At 31.4% G+C, this 17,088-nt stretch overlaps 1 long non-coding RNA gene across 1 annotated transcript; it reads left to right on the top strand.

The window, feature by feature from the left end:
• The first annotated feature begins 11,547 nt into the window (after positions 1 to 11,547).
• Positions 11,548 to 14,672, top strand: LOC142619202 (uncharacterized). The gene is made up of 3 exons (XR_012841456.1): positions 11,548 to 11,788; positions 11,865 to 11,995; positions 14,477 to 14,672. It is a non-coding gene; the product is annotated as an uncharacterized LOC142619202 (long non-coding RNA).
• Positions 14,673 to 17,088: the final 2,416 nt, after the last annotated feature.

Below are 17,088 nucleotides of genomic sequence, written 5' to 3' on the forward strand. Positions count from 1 at the left end.
ATAATACAAAGCCTCCAAATTAATTGATATTTGTCTATTATGGGTTATTGTGACAATTTTTATATGTATGAAATATGTTTTTTTTTTTTTACAAGATATGTGTGAAATATGTTGAGTAGATATTTGTGAGTAAAATTTTATATTAAATGATAATGAAATTAATGAGTAATTATTATTGTGGGGACTAAAAGGACCTAAGTAAATATTTGGGCCTTGGGCTTTATTGATGGGCGCTAGTTTGTTTTAAACTAAAAGCTCCTAGAACTGCAGGTCGGCCCATGAGTCGAGAGTCCGAGGATTCGTCCGAGGATAAATCTCTCCTCAGACAGACCCACGATGACCCTAGGATTCGCCAAAAAGATCAAGACAATTTTTTGGAAAAACCGTTGGTTAAGAGGGGGATTTAAGTACCCTCCGGACTCAACGGTATGAGAGAAATATCTCAGAAAAAGGCTGTTACCTCCACATTAAAGATCCTGCACCTACTGCCTTGGCCGCATTAATGGGGAAGTGACCCCTGAACAGTAGAAGGGGCCTTCTGGCCATTGCTTAAGGATCTAGGGGTGAGATTTGTGTGACACGTGGATGAAGAGGCAAGGAGAAGAAGTATTTAAAGAGGGAAGAGAGTAGAGAGGGGGAGGGAGAAAAAAGAAAAGGCTTTTTTGGAAAAGAATTAGAGAAGGACTAAGAACTGTAACCTTTGAAAGGAATAAGAGAAATAATATATAAGTTGTCATCGGCTTACGTCCGAGGAGGTTCATTTTGCCCTATTTGTCCATTGTTTGTAAATACTGTAATATTCTAGCCTGTTTATCAAGCTTCGAACACCACTAAACTAGATTGCGAACCCACACTCTACAAATTTAATTGTTTAAGGCTTATTGGGCCTGAGCCCACGTGTGTTTTTGGATCCAGGTGCAATTGTGCACTTACAATTATAATATAATTTGACCCAAACTCGTAAACTTAAAATTTTAAATTAAATGGTGTACTTTATAGTATATTTCAATGCTCAATTGGAATTTGTTATATCTCCTATTCTTGTGTTTGTTCACTGTTCATAATTTTACATCTATCTTTCAGTCAGTCAATCAACAACACTTTTACCCTTTACTTCTTTAGTGGTTAGTCTAGCACTTTATCCACTCCCCCCCCCCCCCCAAGTTTCTTACACCTTTGCTTTATAGTTTTTTTTATTATTATTATTATTATTATTATTATTATTATTATTATCATCATCATCATCATCATCATCATCATCATCAATAGAGGTGGACAAAGTAATGAAACTATACCTCATATGTTTTTTTTCAAGTAAAAAAAGAGGTTTCTAGTGTGGAGTGTTGACTCATCGTCATCGACCTCACACTATGTGATGGTAAAACTAACACTACGAGTATCATTGGAGCCTTAATGGAGCTATTGTAGTAAGCACAACACATTCGTTGAAATGTCACTGCTTGAACAGTCTTGAGATTTGGGTTAATTGTCAAATGTTATAAAAAAAAACTTTAAAATATTCAATTTACTCTCTGTATATAAACAAACATTTAATACAATTTGAAAATTCTATTGCTCTTCCTTCTCAATCTTAAACTTTTATTTACTCTTTTGCGCATATAATTGGCATAACCTAATTTGTTTCCTTCTCCGTTTCTAACAATTTTTTATCTACATTGGCTACTAAAAATTCTTTTGCGTATATAATTGCCACAATGTGAGACATATGCAGTTATGACAAGCTATTGAAAAGAAGCAAGGACTTAGAAGAGCATGGATTTGTTTTTTGTTTTAAACAGTATAAATTGTCCTATGAGCTTAGGGAGCAATTTGAATATTTAAAAAAAAATCTTGATAGCTTATGATAACCCCAATCTCAGAGGCAGATTGGATTAATTTTCATTTTAGTTTTTTTATTAACAAAAATTATCATTTAGCCTTAAAAATTTTAATTTTATACTGATATACTTTTTTCTAAAACTCTGTCTGTTTAATAATTGATTGTACTCTGTTATTTCGTTTTTCGTGTGTTCACAATTTCACATCCCCTGTTCTAAGTCAAGTCAACAACTTTTCCGGGGCCACCCTCAAGAGAAGTTATTCCTTTTCCCATTACTTTTTGATAAATCTTAGTGCCACAAATTAATGCATAACTTTGTTGATAATTTTGTCCACAATTCGTCCATGTGGCGAGTTGTGGTTGGTGGAAGGATGATGATGGATCACCCTTCCACCAACCATAACTCGCCCCATTAACGAATTATGCACAAAATTGTGCACTAATTTGTGGCACTAGAACTTCTCTTACTTTTTTTGGAGCTTTTGCGTGTCACGAGTTATTGATTACCCCACTTTTACTCCTTTCCTTTTTTGCATTTTCTTTTTCTTTTTCTTTTTTAAATCGATGGTGGAGGACATGATACTTTAGTACGAGATTTTTTTTTTTTTACATATTTATATTTCAAAACAATCCACATGAGATTATCTATTTTACACTATATTTAATTAAAATATCAATTTTCTTGATTTTTCAAATTATTTTTCTTTCTCTACACACAAACACAACAATTATTATCTACTCTCTTCCTTTGCTTTATTGTTCTTTTTTATAACTATTAATATTTTTTAAATCAATACATAAGGAAAGAGCAATTTTGTGGTAACCAGCTATGAAGCTCTGTTTAAAATAATAAATTTCCTTTTTGTTCAAATGGGGTGGGGTGTATGAAAGATTTCCATTTTTAGGGAAGTTTCGCCTGAATCTCCACATTTAGAGAATTGGATAGGGAAAAAGAAAAGATGTTTATTTAAATCGTGGTTTCAAATCACAATTTTAGTTTAAAAAAAAGTATGTGTAAGTGTCATTTTTAAAATTAAAAAAAAAATTCTTTCTCATTTAGCTAAAGTTTAAGGGAAAATATAAAAATTGCGTATGAGATTTAGACTATTGCAATATTTTACAAATTTTATTTTAAATATCCAACTTGCTCTAAGCACAAGAAAATTCCTATTAGATAATTGCCTGTTTAATAAACAATTGGACTCTGCTCTTTCTTTCTCTGTGCGTGTTCACAAGTTCACAGGAATGGGCATCTTCCAGGGAAAAAGAAGACTACATTGTATCTATGGAGATGAAGATAATATTCGATTAAAGAAAAAGCAGAGGACCCACGAAGTTATTAGTGTTTTAGCGTGGCACAAGTGATTGATTCCCCACTTTCTTTGGTTCAAACTATTTTTCATTTTAAAGATTGCTACCTACCGGTCCTACCCATGGATTCCCCACTTTCTTAATCCTTTGCTTTAATTTTATTTTTTTTTAAAGTTATTGTTATTTAAATCAATAGATGAGGACAGGGTAGTTTCGTGGTAACCGGCTATGAAGCTCTGTTTAAATTAATAAATTTCCTTTTTATTCAGATGTTGAAATGTTGTGGGGGTCTATGAAGTTTCCTCCCTAGTCTTCTCATTAAGATAATTTTAAAATTTAAAAAAAAATTTATTTAGATAAAATATAAAAATTACTTCTACCATTTTTTTTTAGAAAAGTTACTTCTAACATTTTGGTTATCTTAGATGCTACCAAATTTAAAACATATATATATATATATATATATATTCATCAGTTTTTTAGTAAACAGGGTTGGAAAATAAAGTCAAAGATCTAAGAACATTAGGATTTGATAATTGTGACAGATATTGTTTAGAAAGTTTAATATAATATGATTACTATTATTATTTTGGCTAAATATGAAATTGATAATTGTGATAGCTATTATTAAGCATTTATTATAATTGTAATTATATATAAAAAGATATATTCTAGCATTAGGCATTTGTTATGTCCTTATCCATGTGAAACTAAATATTCACCATTAAAAAAATATATATATATTGTGTCAAGATTCTAATAGTGTTTAAATCTAGAATAAAATTTAAATTAATTTTAAAAAAATATATATATATATATATTATAATAATGATGTGTAAATCGCTCTAATTAGTGAATTAATTCCATTTCTTAATTAATTCGCTTCCTTTTTTCAGAATTTATTGGAATAATCATCCCTATATACGTGAATAAGTCCTTTCATATTTGAATGGCTTGCAAACATTTCATTGCACATCTCACAGTGTTGCACATGAAGACTCTTTAAGGTGTAATGGAAAATTTTAATCATATATTTAGTTTTTCTTTCTCCGTAAATTGGGGTGGGGCAATTTGAAAAACTCTGTGTTAATTATTTTTCCTTTTTTTTTTTGGGTGTTAAACTCATCAGGGGCTGTGTTGGAGAAAATAAAAAGTTCGTGATATAAGGCCATTGGAAATATAGAGGTAAATCAAGAACCACAACTAATATAGAAAACAAAATACACTCAATTTGGGCTCTCTTTTTTCATAACCCTAAACATATATAAGGATTATTTTAAGAATCATATCAGGTTACAGAGCCAAGAGCTCAATTGCACAAGAGCATAATTCCTCAAGTGTAATCGGAAACCTAGTTTGCCTTAGTTCTTGAAGAATCTGTTGTGTTTGTACACCGTAGGGTTTTATGACTGAGCAACTTCGTAATCTTCATGTGTTGAAGAACAAACGAACTTTGCAGCTAACTTCCTTCTCAAGTTGGTGATCAAGTCTCGTACAAGGATCCGCGCATCTTTTGGTTAGTCACATACTGGGAACCGTGCAATACAAGGAGAAATTGTCACTACAGAACAAGTCCAATTGGTTATTGGGGTAAGGTTTCAATTGTAAATTGGTGTAAGGTACTGAGATTTCTTTACTTGTAATAGCTTGTTTTGATAATAGTGGATTCTCAAGAGTGGTGGCCTTGTAAGTTTTCTCCATTCGTAAACAAATTACTGTGTCATTTAATTTCCACTGCATATTTAATTAATTGGCGATTTGTTTGTGTTGCTACGCTCATTGTATGTAATTGAACCTAATTAATTCACTCGGCTAATTAATTTGTTAATTCGCCACAAGTGGTCAATACATTTTTAACCTATCATTTTTAAATTAAACCGTGTACTTTATATTATATTTTATGTAGAAGTGAAATTTGTTATTTCTCCTATTCTTGTGCGTTCACAATTTCATGCCATTCTTTCAAGTCAACCACACTTTTACCCTTTAAAAAAAAAAGTGTAAATTGTCTCATGTGCTTGAGCAAATTGAATATTTTTAAAAAATCTTGATAGCTTATGATATCAACTCCAAGCTTAGAGGCAGATTGGATTCATTTTCATTTTAGTTTTTATTTTTTAAAAAATTATCCTTTAGGTTTAAAAATTTAAAGTTTGTCCAATTGGTCCTTTACATTTGCAATAGTTGTGCATGTCATCATTCCATCCAATGCCTTTACAAAGTTTTTTTTTTTTAATTTAATTTTTTTCAAGAATTTAAAATTAAAATAAAATGAAAGTTTTTTTATGAAAAAAAAAATACTAATGCTTAGCTAAAAGATAACACTAATTCCCTCAATCTAATATCACAGATTCACAACCACCGCACAGTTTCAGCACATCGCCACCACACAGTAATATTACTAGATAATTGCCTGTTTAATAAAGGAATGGACTCTGTTCTTTCTTTCTCCGTGTGTTTGTTTTCACAACTACAATATCATCTGTTTCAACTCAAATCAACGACTCTTCTGCTTAGTCTTAACTCTTAAATGCCTATTTTCCTTCGTTTCTTTTTTGGCGTGGCAGAGGGTCGAGCTTACTGGCTACTGCTTCATGAAAGTCAATTCATTGATAAGGATTCCCCCAATTTATCTTTTTTTTCTTTCTTTAGAATTATAAATAAATAAATAACTAAAAGGGGCAAAGTAATTTCATGGTAGCCAGTCAACAAAGCTGTCAATCATCCTCTAGAAAACTTAAACACGAAGAAAGAAAAAGTTTGATCAAAATAATACCAGGTGAACACTCTCTAGAGTCTTTCTCCGAAACTCCAAGCCAAGTTTTGTCCACAACATGTCAACAACTGCCCACACGCACAAAACAAAAGTCCGCCTTTCACACTACCGCTCGACACGAAACACTATAGAAGGGAAGAAACTCAGCGTATTCATGGCATCTTCAAAGCAAAAGGGAAAAGAAAAAAAAATGATGAGTATGACATTGATGAATTGGTGATTTACTTGGCACATACAAAGTCTTCTTTAATTTAACCAAAAAAAAAAAGTCTTCTTTTATGTTGCGCAACATGATAATTAATAATTATTAATCCAAAATAAATTATACACTAACCAACAAAAAGATTTAAAGAATTGTTTGATGCTATAAAAAAATTTTAGTAATAAAAAATATCATGAAGTCACAATTACTTTGGTAGCAGTTAATTTGATTTTTACTTATTAGCTCACTAATAAAAATGTCATGTCATCGTTTGAATTAAAAATGTCATGTAATTTCACTAATGAAAATGTCATGTCATCATTCGATTTATAATTTGGGCTTTATATGAGTGTGGGCTGATTGGGTTTTAATTTTAAAGTGAGTGTTAATGTTTTAAGAGAGATCTGGCTGAATGTTTGCAAGTTAAAAGGGTTTGGACCTAAAATTATGTTGGGCTTGAGTTGGTTATGCCTAAGTATTTTGATCAAGCTGTCCAGCTGCTGCAAGAATTCCAGAATGCCCATCCGGCCCAGCCAAAATCTGTCCACCCAGTTCGGCCCTCAGGGAAATCACTTGATCCTAGCGAACTGAAAACTAACTTTGATGGAGCGGTGTTTGACGACTTGAACTCAGCAGGTATTGGGGTGGTGGTTCTTAACTCTCAAGGGGATATTATGGCCCTCTCTTGTTAGAAACCAATATTAACTCTCTTGTCTCTAGAAATTTCTAGAGTTCCACTCAATTTGCTTCTCTCTGAAATTCTCTAGAAATTTCTAGAACTTCTCACACAATTTCTTTCTCTAAAAATATCTAGAATTTATCTCAACCTCTCTCTCATTCTCTAGAACATTCTCTTGCATTCTAGATTTCTCTATGAGATGTCCTTCTAGAAACTTCTATGTAGAAGTGAAATTCAGCCACATGTTTAATGCCAATAAAAAGGAAGATCTAGAAGCTTCAAGTTGGTTCCCTAACTAGTATAAATATATGTGGTGATGTGTAAAGTGAAGTGGAGTGTAAGAAGTAGAGAGTGTGAAACTCCTAGAGGCGTGAAGTGAGTGAGTGTCATAAAGCACCAAGTGAGAGGTATGAAGTTGTACGTAAGGTGAAGTGTGTGTAGGTGTCTAGAGAGTTGGTGTATGTCTTGTAAAAGCATTAGTGCTTGTAAAGTGTTGTAATTCAAAGTGTTAAGTTCTAAATAAAAGCTTTTTTTTCAGTCATTTGTTCAACAATCTAGTGTCAGAACTTCCGCTAACTCAACAAATCTTTCTTCTCAAAAAAAAAAATCCCATCTCTTAATCTATTTCTCCTCCTTTTTGAGAAGTTATTGGAATAATCATCCCTATATACTTGAAGAAGTTAATCCCTGTCATATTTGAATGGCTTGCAAACATTTCCTTGCACCTCTCACAGTGTTGCACATGATGACATGAATAATGTTTAAGATGTAATGGAAAATTCTAATTTATTTTTAGCATTCCTTTCATATTTTTCCTCCCTTTTTTTGGTGTTAAACTCATCAGGGACTGTGTTGGAGAAAATAAGAAAGTTTCCTGATCTAGAAAAGTCCATTGGAAATACATTGGTAAATCAAGAATCACAACTAATATAGAAATGAAAATACACAATTAGAGCTAATCTATTAGCTTTAAGCTTTTATGTTAAGTAGTTTCCTATACGTTATTTAACTATTTCATTGGAGGCTACTCAAAGCGTTATCTCCCAACAAAATGAGTTGATGGAGATTTTTTCTTTCAAGAAGGGAGTGAAAAGGAGAAGAAATAAAAGAAATTTCCGTAAGCATGTAAAGTCAGTTCCTACCATGTATGATTGTTTGGTCAAAGGAATGGACATTCACATTATCTCTTTTGAGTCAAGTCTACGACTCACTTTTCATATACAGGCATCTTCTAGGAAAAAACGAAGACCAAGTCCAAACTATATAAATGGAGATGAAGATAGTATTCGATTAAAGAAAAAACAGAAGATCCACAAAGTTTTGGCCATTTTGTACTAACTACTACCACCAACTTTTGTTTTTATACAAATGAATGTTAATAAGCACCGCTTGGTTTTTGGTTCCTATTAAGGGCAAAAAAGACAAAAAATTTTTTCAAAAAAAGGTAAAAAAATACAAACTAAATAGTATCTAAAAAACTGAAAAAAATGACATGAACTGCAAAAAAAGAAAAAGAAAAAAAAAAAGACAAATTTTGTCAAAAAAAAACTGTGGTTAACGGGTTAACACAACTCTTTTATACATAATGATTAATTTCCAACCTGGCTTCAGTTTATATTATGCAGTTGCTATAGTCTCACATCAAAAAAATAAAAGATATTCACTTTTCTAACAGGTTCAATATCGCTATAGTCTCACATCAAAAAGAAAAAAGAAAAAGAAAAAGAAAAAGAAAAAAAAAAAAAAAAAATATATATATATATATATATATATATATATATATATTCAATTTTCTAACAGGTTCAATATTGCTAGTCTCACGTGAAAAAATTACAAATACTACTATAGTCATCACAACTTCTCGTTGATGTGAGAAAATCATAATGGACACCATCCCAACCTTCATAAGTAATTATGCGACTATTGTTGCATTGTGCAATTGCTTGGTTGAACTCTCCCTTGTCTTTCAATTGATTATATAATGAATTGTTAGGATTAATGCCCTTAAATCTTATTGTATGATGTTATGTATGACATTATGTATGATTTAATGTTATAATTAATAAAATTGTTTTATTATTATCTAAAATAATAGTAATATGAATATTTGGACATTATCATATAGTCCATGAGATGCATTGTATGTGATTTAGTTACAGAAGATATAAATCATAAGTTCTTTGTAAACTTAGAATTTTAGTTTGTAGTCGGTGATGAATTTGGGTATTTCATCTGCGAAGACTATAACATATCAATAAAGATGATTTGTCTTGATCATGGAAGTTGAGACTTTTAGTTGATATGTTGATATGTTTTAAGAGTTAAGACATATTGAACTGGACTACTGTGAGATTTACTATTCTCCTAACGACTATCAAATGAATAATAAATTTCACGACTTCTATTTACATAAACTCTTAACCCTGAAAGAATAATGGACCTAATCATAAAGGGTAGGTTGCTTTGATATATCAGGAGTGAGATTTAAAATTACGATCAAAACCTCAGTATGTTGAGCAGCCACATTTAGTGTTGATGGAACATATATTTTCAAGATGGAACTCATAAGTTCTTAACAAATATAAAAAATATTCATTTGAGATAAGCTTAATGGGTTCGGTTATTCAGAGTATTAGGCCTAATCACTTCAGTAAGGAGTTACTAAAGTATATATTTATGAAATTAGATTTCATAAATATACGACGAATAACTTAAAGGATTAAACCGGGTACTCAAGAATTAAAATGTAGTAATTTTCAAAGTGGCAGTCAACATTCATGATTTTGTATTACTACGAATATTTTATGAAGGGGTTGCAAGTATAGTAAAGTCTTGAGATATAATTTATTAATAAGGCCTAGAGTGCAATTATATTTATATAATAGTATTAAATATAATTAATGATAACTTTAGACTTGTCAAGAGTTGACAGAAAAGCCCAAAGCCCAAGGCCCATTTATTTGTTCCCTTTTAGTCCCACTCCAAGTCACATACTAAAACCCAATTGAAATGACCCAAAAGGCTAGCCCAATTAAATAATCATTTATAAGGAGAGAAACATACATAATTTTATAAAAGAATGAAATGGTTTGTATGTGAGTGTAAAACACTTTCTAGTTACCCCCTTGGACACATACATATAAACTAGTTGAGAGACCACATTTCTTAGGCATAAGTGGAATTGGAGTGAAGATTAAGAGTGTTCCCAAGTGCTTCTAATCTTTGGTTTTGAATTTCACCATACCAAAGTACGCTTTTTTATTTTGAAATTCTGAAATTTACATAGTACATGTTATCAATTGCGAATGAAGTAGATCCATTGATTTGCCGTTGTGTATGTTTTGTATGTGTTACAAACATGTATATTTCCTACATGAATATGATTTAGTACAATTATTTTGAAAATTAAGTAACTATATTCTGTAATCATACACTTAAGCATTCATTTTGGCAGTCTTTGCTTGTTGTTTGAACTAAATTTTCAGCCTTTTTAATATAAAAGGAAATGTAGCACTTGTTGTTAAATCTTCAACATTGAACTAATTTTGTACCTGTAAATATGAATCATTTATGTTGGTTTTAGATATGTTGTATATGTAATCCTCAAAGTCTTATATATTTATCAAGTTGGGAATTGGAAAATCAAACTTGCATTATTGCATATGCAATATCCACATCATAAGTCATTTGTAGGTTTCATCTTCAAGTATGTTTGAAAACATTACAAATGGGAAAAAAGTTCATAGTGGACTTTATGAAAATAGAACATCATAAATGTTTTGAATGATATACTAAACCAATGGCTTAGTAGTTATAGCAAAGCAGTGGCATCCACACTACCGGTACAACATTGAATAAAACCAACCACTTGAGCAGAAGAAATGTGTTTAATTGTTCAAGTTCAAATGACTAACACAAAGCTTTTTTTTTAATCAACTAACACAAAAGCTTAAGGAAAAATCAATGAGGAGGTAAACTTTACCGAATCATGTGGTTAATTAATGAGTGTATATATTTGTATTGGGAAATTATTGGCTCGTCTGGGACTACAAGGTCAGCAGCTGGCCTTGTAGTCCCACCTAGGGCTGTCCAACTTACCCGACTCGGAACCTCCCGATCCAACGGATTTGCCAATCATACTCGGCTCCTGACATCAAAAATCCGATGCCGGCGGTCTCGAATCTCTTTCTAAAACCCGTGAAACCCAACTCGCCCGAAGACTATCAACTCCAACCATTTTTTTTTTCCAAAATTTTGGCCACATTTTCAACTATTCCAGTGATTTCTGGCATGATATACATCGAATTTGGTCGAATCAATGATTTCTTCGCATGATTTGGCAGAAATCTCATTGGATCCGACAAGTTCTTGCTGAATCTTGGACGGATCTGGTAGGATCTCGCGGGATCTGAAGAGATATCGTCGCGTTTCGGCGAATTTCGATGATTTTCAGTTTCACTTGAAAGCAACTACCACTTGCTAGCAACACGAACCGACAAAATCATTGCTATACACGGGTAGGTTGCGGGTTGGGAAACTGCACACTTGATCTTGAACGGGTTAGTTGCAGTTTGGGCACAAACCCAATCTTCCCAACCCATGGACAGCCCTAGTCCCACCCTATAGAAACACGCCAAATCATTAAAAAGATATGACATAAGCATGAAGTGCCACATCATATTTCTCACTAACCGGAGTTAACACCGTCAACTTCTGTTTCGTATAGCAACAATCAAAAATCAAAATTTTTCTAAAATCCCCTTGAGCGGCAGATTTTTTTTTGGCAAACTCAATACTTTCAAATCTCAATCGGGGAAATATTACAAAGACCACTATGACATCATCTCATCCTCCTCTTTCTCCCGCTCTCTCAGTCTCTCACATGTTTTCATTTTTTTCCTCTCCTCAAATCTTCAAGACATGAAGTTGCATACGCTTACCGCCATACATTGTTCTCCTTTCAGTCCTTTGTACATGCTGGTACTGCCAAAATTATTCTCTGCTCATTGAAATTGTCCTTAGAAATAGAATCTTTATAAATGTTTCAGTCTTTCAGGTATTGAAAGAGTTGTAAAGATTGTTCTGGAGATGTCATTAAGAAAAGAGTTGGCTCAAAAGTGGACAACCTCCATTCTTTGCTGCTGGATGTGAATGCCACCCATATGTTTGCCAAAATTACTGAATTAGGTAATGAGTTTCATGTATTTGATGTTGATATTTCACTAAAATTGTAAATAGAAGTTCAAATTGATGGGGTTAATACATACGATTGATATCTTGAAAGATTGCCTGTAAGATGTTTGTGAAAATGCTTACTTTCTTGGCGTTTTTTTAGTTGGCTTATGCTCTTGCTTTTGGTGGATGGGTGTTATGTGGTGGTCATTTATTGTGGTATTGTTTTAACTGTGTGGTGGTCTTGGGGAAGGGGGAAAATGAAAAAATTTATACTAAGCTTTGGCTAGAATGCGGTTGATGCGAGAACATGTTTGCTTGTGCACCATGTGTTTGATAATTTTGTATCTCAGGTGTTTAAAAAATGCTACTTAAAATGGAATATGGATGTTTGCATAGTGTAAATTAAGGTTTATTGGGTTTAAACTTTACAGTGTTGCCTTGGTTTAGAACTTTTGTTACCTATGTATCAGTTGCTACTTGGTTGAGTTTCTTATAGATGGCTTTTATTTTTTAGACAATTGTATGCTGAATTTTGTATATCATTCTCAATTTTGATGGGAAGTTAATCTATAGATATTTGCTAATGTGAATTGATGAAGTTCTCTTCATCTTCAATTTTGCTGGAATTTATAAGTTTTGTATCTAAGATATCTACCTTCTTTTTTTGATGAGTAATAAAGCTCTATTCAATTTTTCTGTGTTGTTGCAAGTTTCAATATCCTTTACTAAATATATAGAGATGGTCTTTCTCTCATACTAACTGAGTTGGTTCTTTGGCTTATTAAATGCTTTGCACCTATAATTGACATGGTTCAACTTCTCAACGTAGAACCTTGAAATAGGATATTGGTGCTCATATGACTTAAGTAAACATCGTAAGAATAATATAAAATTGTTGAGTATTTGCTTCTACAATAATTAATTGCTCTTGCTTAATGTGAGATATGTAAAATAGAAACTGACATGTAATTAGTTGCTATTATCTCTTTTTAAATTTACTAGTCACAAACCCATGCGATGCGTGAAAATATTTTTAATGATCATTTTATGGTTAAAGTTATTTTAAAGTAAAAAATTTATAATAATAATTCGTTAAGGATCATTTTGTGAATTGCCAAAATAAAATTCTTACCAAATAAGTTAATAAATTACCATTACTAATAAAAATAACCAAAGATATATAACGTTAACTTATTAAATTATTCAAAAAGGATTTGTCAAGAAATCATTTAAATTAGCCATCATATATGACATGCCCTAGAAACTTCATAATTAAATAGTGTAGAGTAAACATGGTTTTACAAAAACAATGAATTTAAATTGGCATAAAAAAATGTTGAAAATGAAAAGAAGACAAATCTTAGTGTAAATTTTTGTGTGGTTGAATATTACTCCTATACTTGTGGACTCCATGTTATGGTATGTTGATTTGTTCATATATATCTAGATGAGTAAGAATGTAACTATTATTTGAATGATTATTTTGATTTATTGATACTAAGTAATAAAAGAATAATTAAAACCTAAATTCTTTTTCCTAATATAATGGAGTAGAAGACAATTGATTGTGATTTAAAGTAATTTAAAAAAATAGAGAACATACTCATATATTCATATGTTTGTATTACCTAGGCAACAAAGAGTCATTCTTATAGTGTTTGATGACTTCTATGTTCGGTGAACCGTTTTAGATAGGAATTTGATTATTATTATTATTATTATAGTCACAAAATTTTTAGATAGTTTATTCTGTTTAGACAAAGATGATGTGGATAATGAAAATAAAGATTATTTGTAATATAAGTATATTATTTGCCTTGTCGTTCTTTTAGTGCGACACACCCCAATTTGAAGTATACGTTATGCAAGTCTTTATTCTTTATTTCAAATTTTGAAATCCAGGTGGTAAGGGGAAAAAAAAACTAACAATTGCTAGAACATGTTAATGAAGAAAAGGATAATGTATCACAATTAGAATCAAAATTATTGTTGCCTAATATTCTTTTTACTATATTCATTGCTACAATAAATCCAATAAAACACACCTTAGGAATTTTTCATAGCATTGAAAACCCATTTATGAATGAAGTTTACTAATAGTAATCTTCAACATTTGTTATTCTACATGACCATCTTTGTTTTTTTTTTTAATCATTTTTATAGTCATTTTATCAAACACGTAGAAACATAGAATTGCAAATCTTACATGTCATTTGGCATCGAAATAGAGAGCAGACCATTTTGCTTCACAGTAAATCATAGTAAAAGAGACAAAAATAAAAAAAATAAACACATAATACTCTAATATATAAATTAGACTTGACATACCATATGATTTTAAGAAACAAAGCGATATACCCACTCAACAATATAGGATTACTGCTTTGAAATGAGCTCTTTTTTGGCAAGAGCTAAATTTAAAACCATTCATCTTTTGGTTAAGAGAGATAGAGGGCGTCTAATGGTTTATATATCATCTCTTTGATTTTATAGGGATGGTGGTGGCAAATGAATAGGTATAAATTGGTTGGATTCAATGAGGAGATGAAGAGCCAAGATAGGAGGAGAGGGAGAGTCCAAGGCATTAAAGAGCATGGGAAGTTGAAAGGAATGGAGAGAGGGGGAGTTAGGGGTGTCATGGAAGATGAAGTGAAAATTGTGGAATCGTTAAAAGAATAATAGAAAAAGAATGGAGATAAAATAATTTAGTTTATCACTAAAAAGAAAGTAATGACATGGCCGTTGATGTGGCTCAACGTGAGTATAGTAACAATAAATGTTACGCTTTAACTTTTAGTATTACTAGTTGTAGACCCATGCATTGTGCGAGATAATATTTTTTAGGGTGATCTTAATAAGTAATAACACTCTCCCTTTTTTTTTATTAATAACAAAATATTTTAAATTTATTTAAGAATCTGTTTATAAATGTTTAACCATGGTTAGTAAAAACACTACCCATAACTTTAGAATTAAAATACAAATTAAAAAAAAAACCAAATACATGTTTATATGGAATTTAATTGTTTTCAATTTTTTCTTTTCTCTGTAAGAAAGAACCATCAATATTAATTAGAGTTATAAGAAAGAACAAAAATAGGATAATATTTAACAATTAAAGAAATTTTTTTTTTTAAAAACAAATCTAAATGGCGTTAACCAATGTGGAGTTTATAGAGAAATAGAAATAAGGATGCTAATTAAAGAACATTGGCAATACCACCAATCCCGTTTGAAGCTTAATCATAGCTCCACTAATTTGCTGACATTCAACTTTTGGCTGATATATATTAAGGCGTTCTCCAATGTTGTAAAATTCCTTATTGTCTGGTTTTACTTGGATTCCGACAAACTACAAGATTAAATTAAGTGAGAAAATGAGCATAATAATTCTAGTGTAGAAAAAAAAAATATTCCCAAAGATTAGTAATTTGACATAAATAAAAGAATGTATAAAAAAAATTCATCGAAAAATTGAGAGAGAAAGAGAGAGAGAGCCTTTTTTTGAATTCCGGCAAACTACCCAATTAAATTAAGTGAGAAAATGAGTATAATGATTCTAGTGTAGAAAAAGAAAAGAAAAAAGAAAAGAAAAGAAAGGATTCCCAAAGATTAGTAATTTAGCATAAATAGAAGAATGTATAAAACATTCATCGAAAAATTGAGAGAGAGAGAGAGAGAGAGAGAGAGAGAGAGAGAGAGAGAGAGAGAGAGAGAGAGAGAGAGAGAGAGAGAGAGAACCTTTTTTGTGAGAGAAAAGCATGCATAGAATAGAATAGATAGTTACAAATTTATAATAAGAGAGTGTGGATAAGAAGAGACAAAATAAATGAAGATAAAAAGAAAGAAGAAGAATAATATTTATGTAAAGGGTAGTGAGGAGATGAAAAGACGAAGAATAGTATTTATTTAAAGGGTAGTGGAAATATGAAAAGATAAGGGTAGAGAAAGGTTGGAAAAAGTATAAATATTAGAATAAAATAAAAAGTAAATTTTAAAAACAATTATAGGAAAATTGGAAAGAAAATGATAATGAGGTGGACGCTGATGTGGCTCAACAGGAACGTAGCAACAATAAATACTATGCTTTTAGATATATATAGATATAGATTTGTTCCAAGAGTAAGCAGAAATGCCCTGTCAATAATCTGATGCAAATGCCTTTCTTTCCCTCTCAAGTGTACAACGAAGGCCAAAAAGGCACATACTATACTGCAAACTAGATAATAAACGTTGCCAGCCAGGCAGCCACGTCCTTTAACCTTGATGCATAGTATAAAATAATAGAGTTAAAGGGCAAGCTTAACTACAGGACATTTCCTCTTGAATATATAGGGCACTTTTATAATCTAAAGAGAATATTACTTTACAAGTGAACTTGTCTGAAACTTTCGAAGACCGAACACAAAAATTAACGCTTATTTGATACTATAGCTAGATTGATAAAGACTTATAAGCCTTAAAGTTCTGCTTCAAAATTCAGAACTTACTGCCTGATAGACATTAACTCTAATCCACATAGAAGAGAAAAATGTGACAAAGTTACCTGAAGTAACGCTTGTATGCAATCCAATAGCACAAAATCACTTGAAATTCATCCAAGGAGAAATATTATTACTAAAAACATATAACTCATTATCTGTCTAGCTAGACCTAGATCCCCTTTAAAAGTAGATCTTTAACTCCATTTTCGTTTTGAAACAAGATGCACAGACATGCCACTTGAACAAGTTTCCAAATAACAAGTTTCCAAATCATTGTAACTGAACTAAATACAAACATGGTCAGGCTGATTGAAATGCATGTGCACATCTATTGCCTAACCCTCGAATTGAAATTCATCCAATTAAAAAAAGATAGTCAATGTATAAACAGCACTTAGGCGTCATCTTTTGCAGTCATGTCAATCATTATCATCGCCAACTGTATATATAATCATCACCAACTGTATATATAATCATCATCACCAACAAGTATATATAAATCATCATCATTATCACCACTATATATACATCATCATCACCAACTGCATGTATGTGAAAACCTGAGTTAGTATAATAATAATAATAATAATAATTCGTTCAGTACTAATGAGTGTAATTGGA

Source organism: Castanea sativa, chromosome 12 (assembly GCF_040712315.1).
Source record: "Castanea sativa cultivar Marrone di Chiusa Pesio chromosome 12, ASM4071231v1".
In the NCBI taxonomy this organism is placed as follows: Eukaryota; Viridiplantae; Streptophyta; class Magnoliopsida; order Fagales; family Fagaceae; genus Castanea; species Castanea sativa.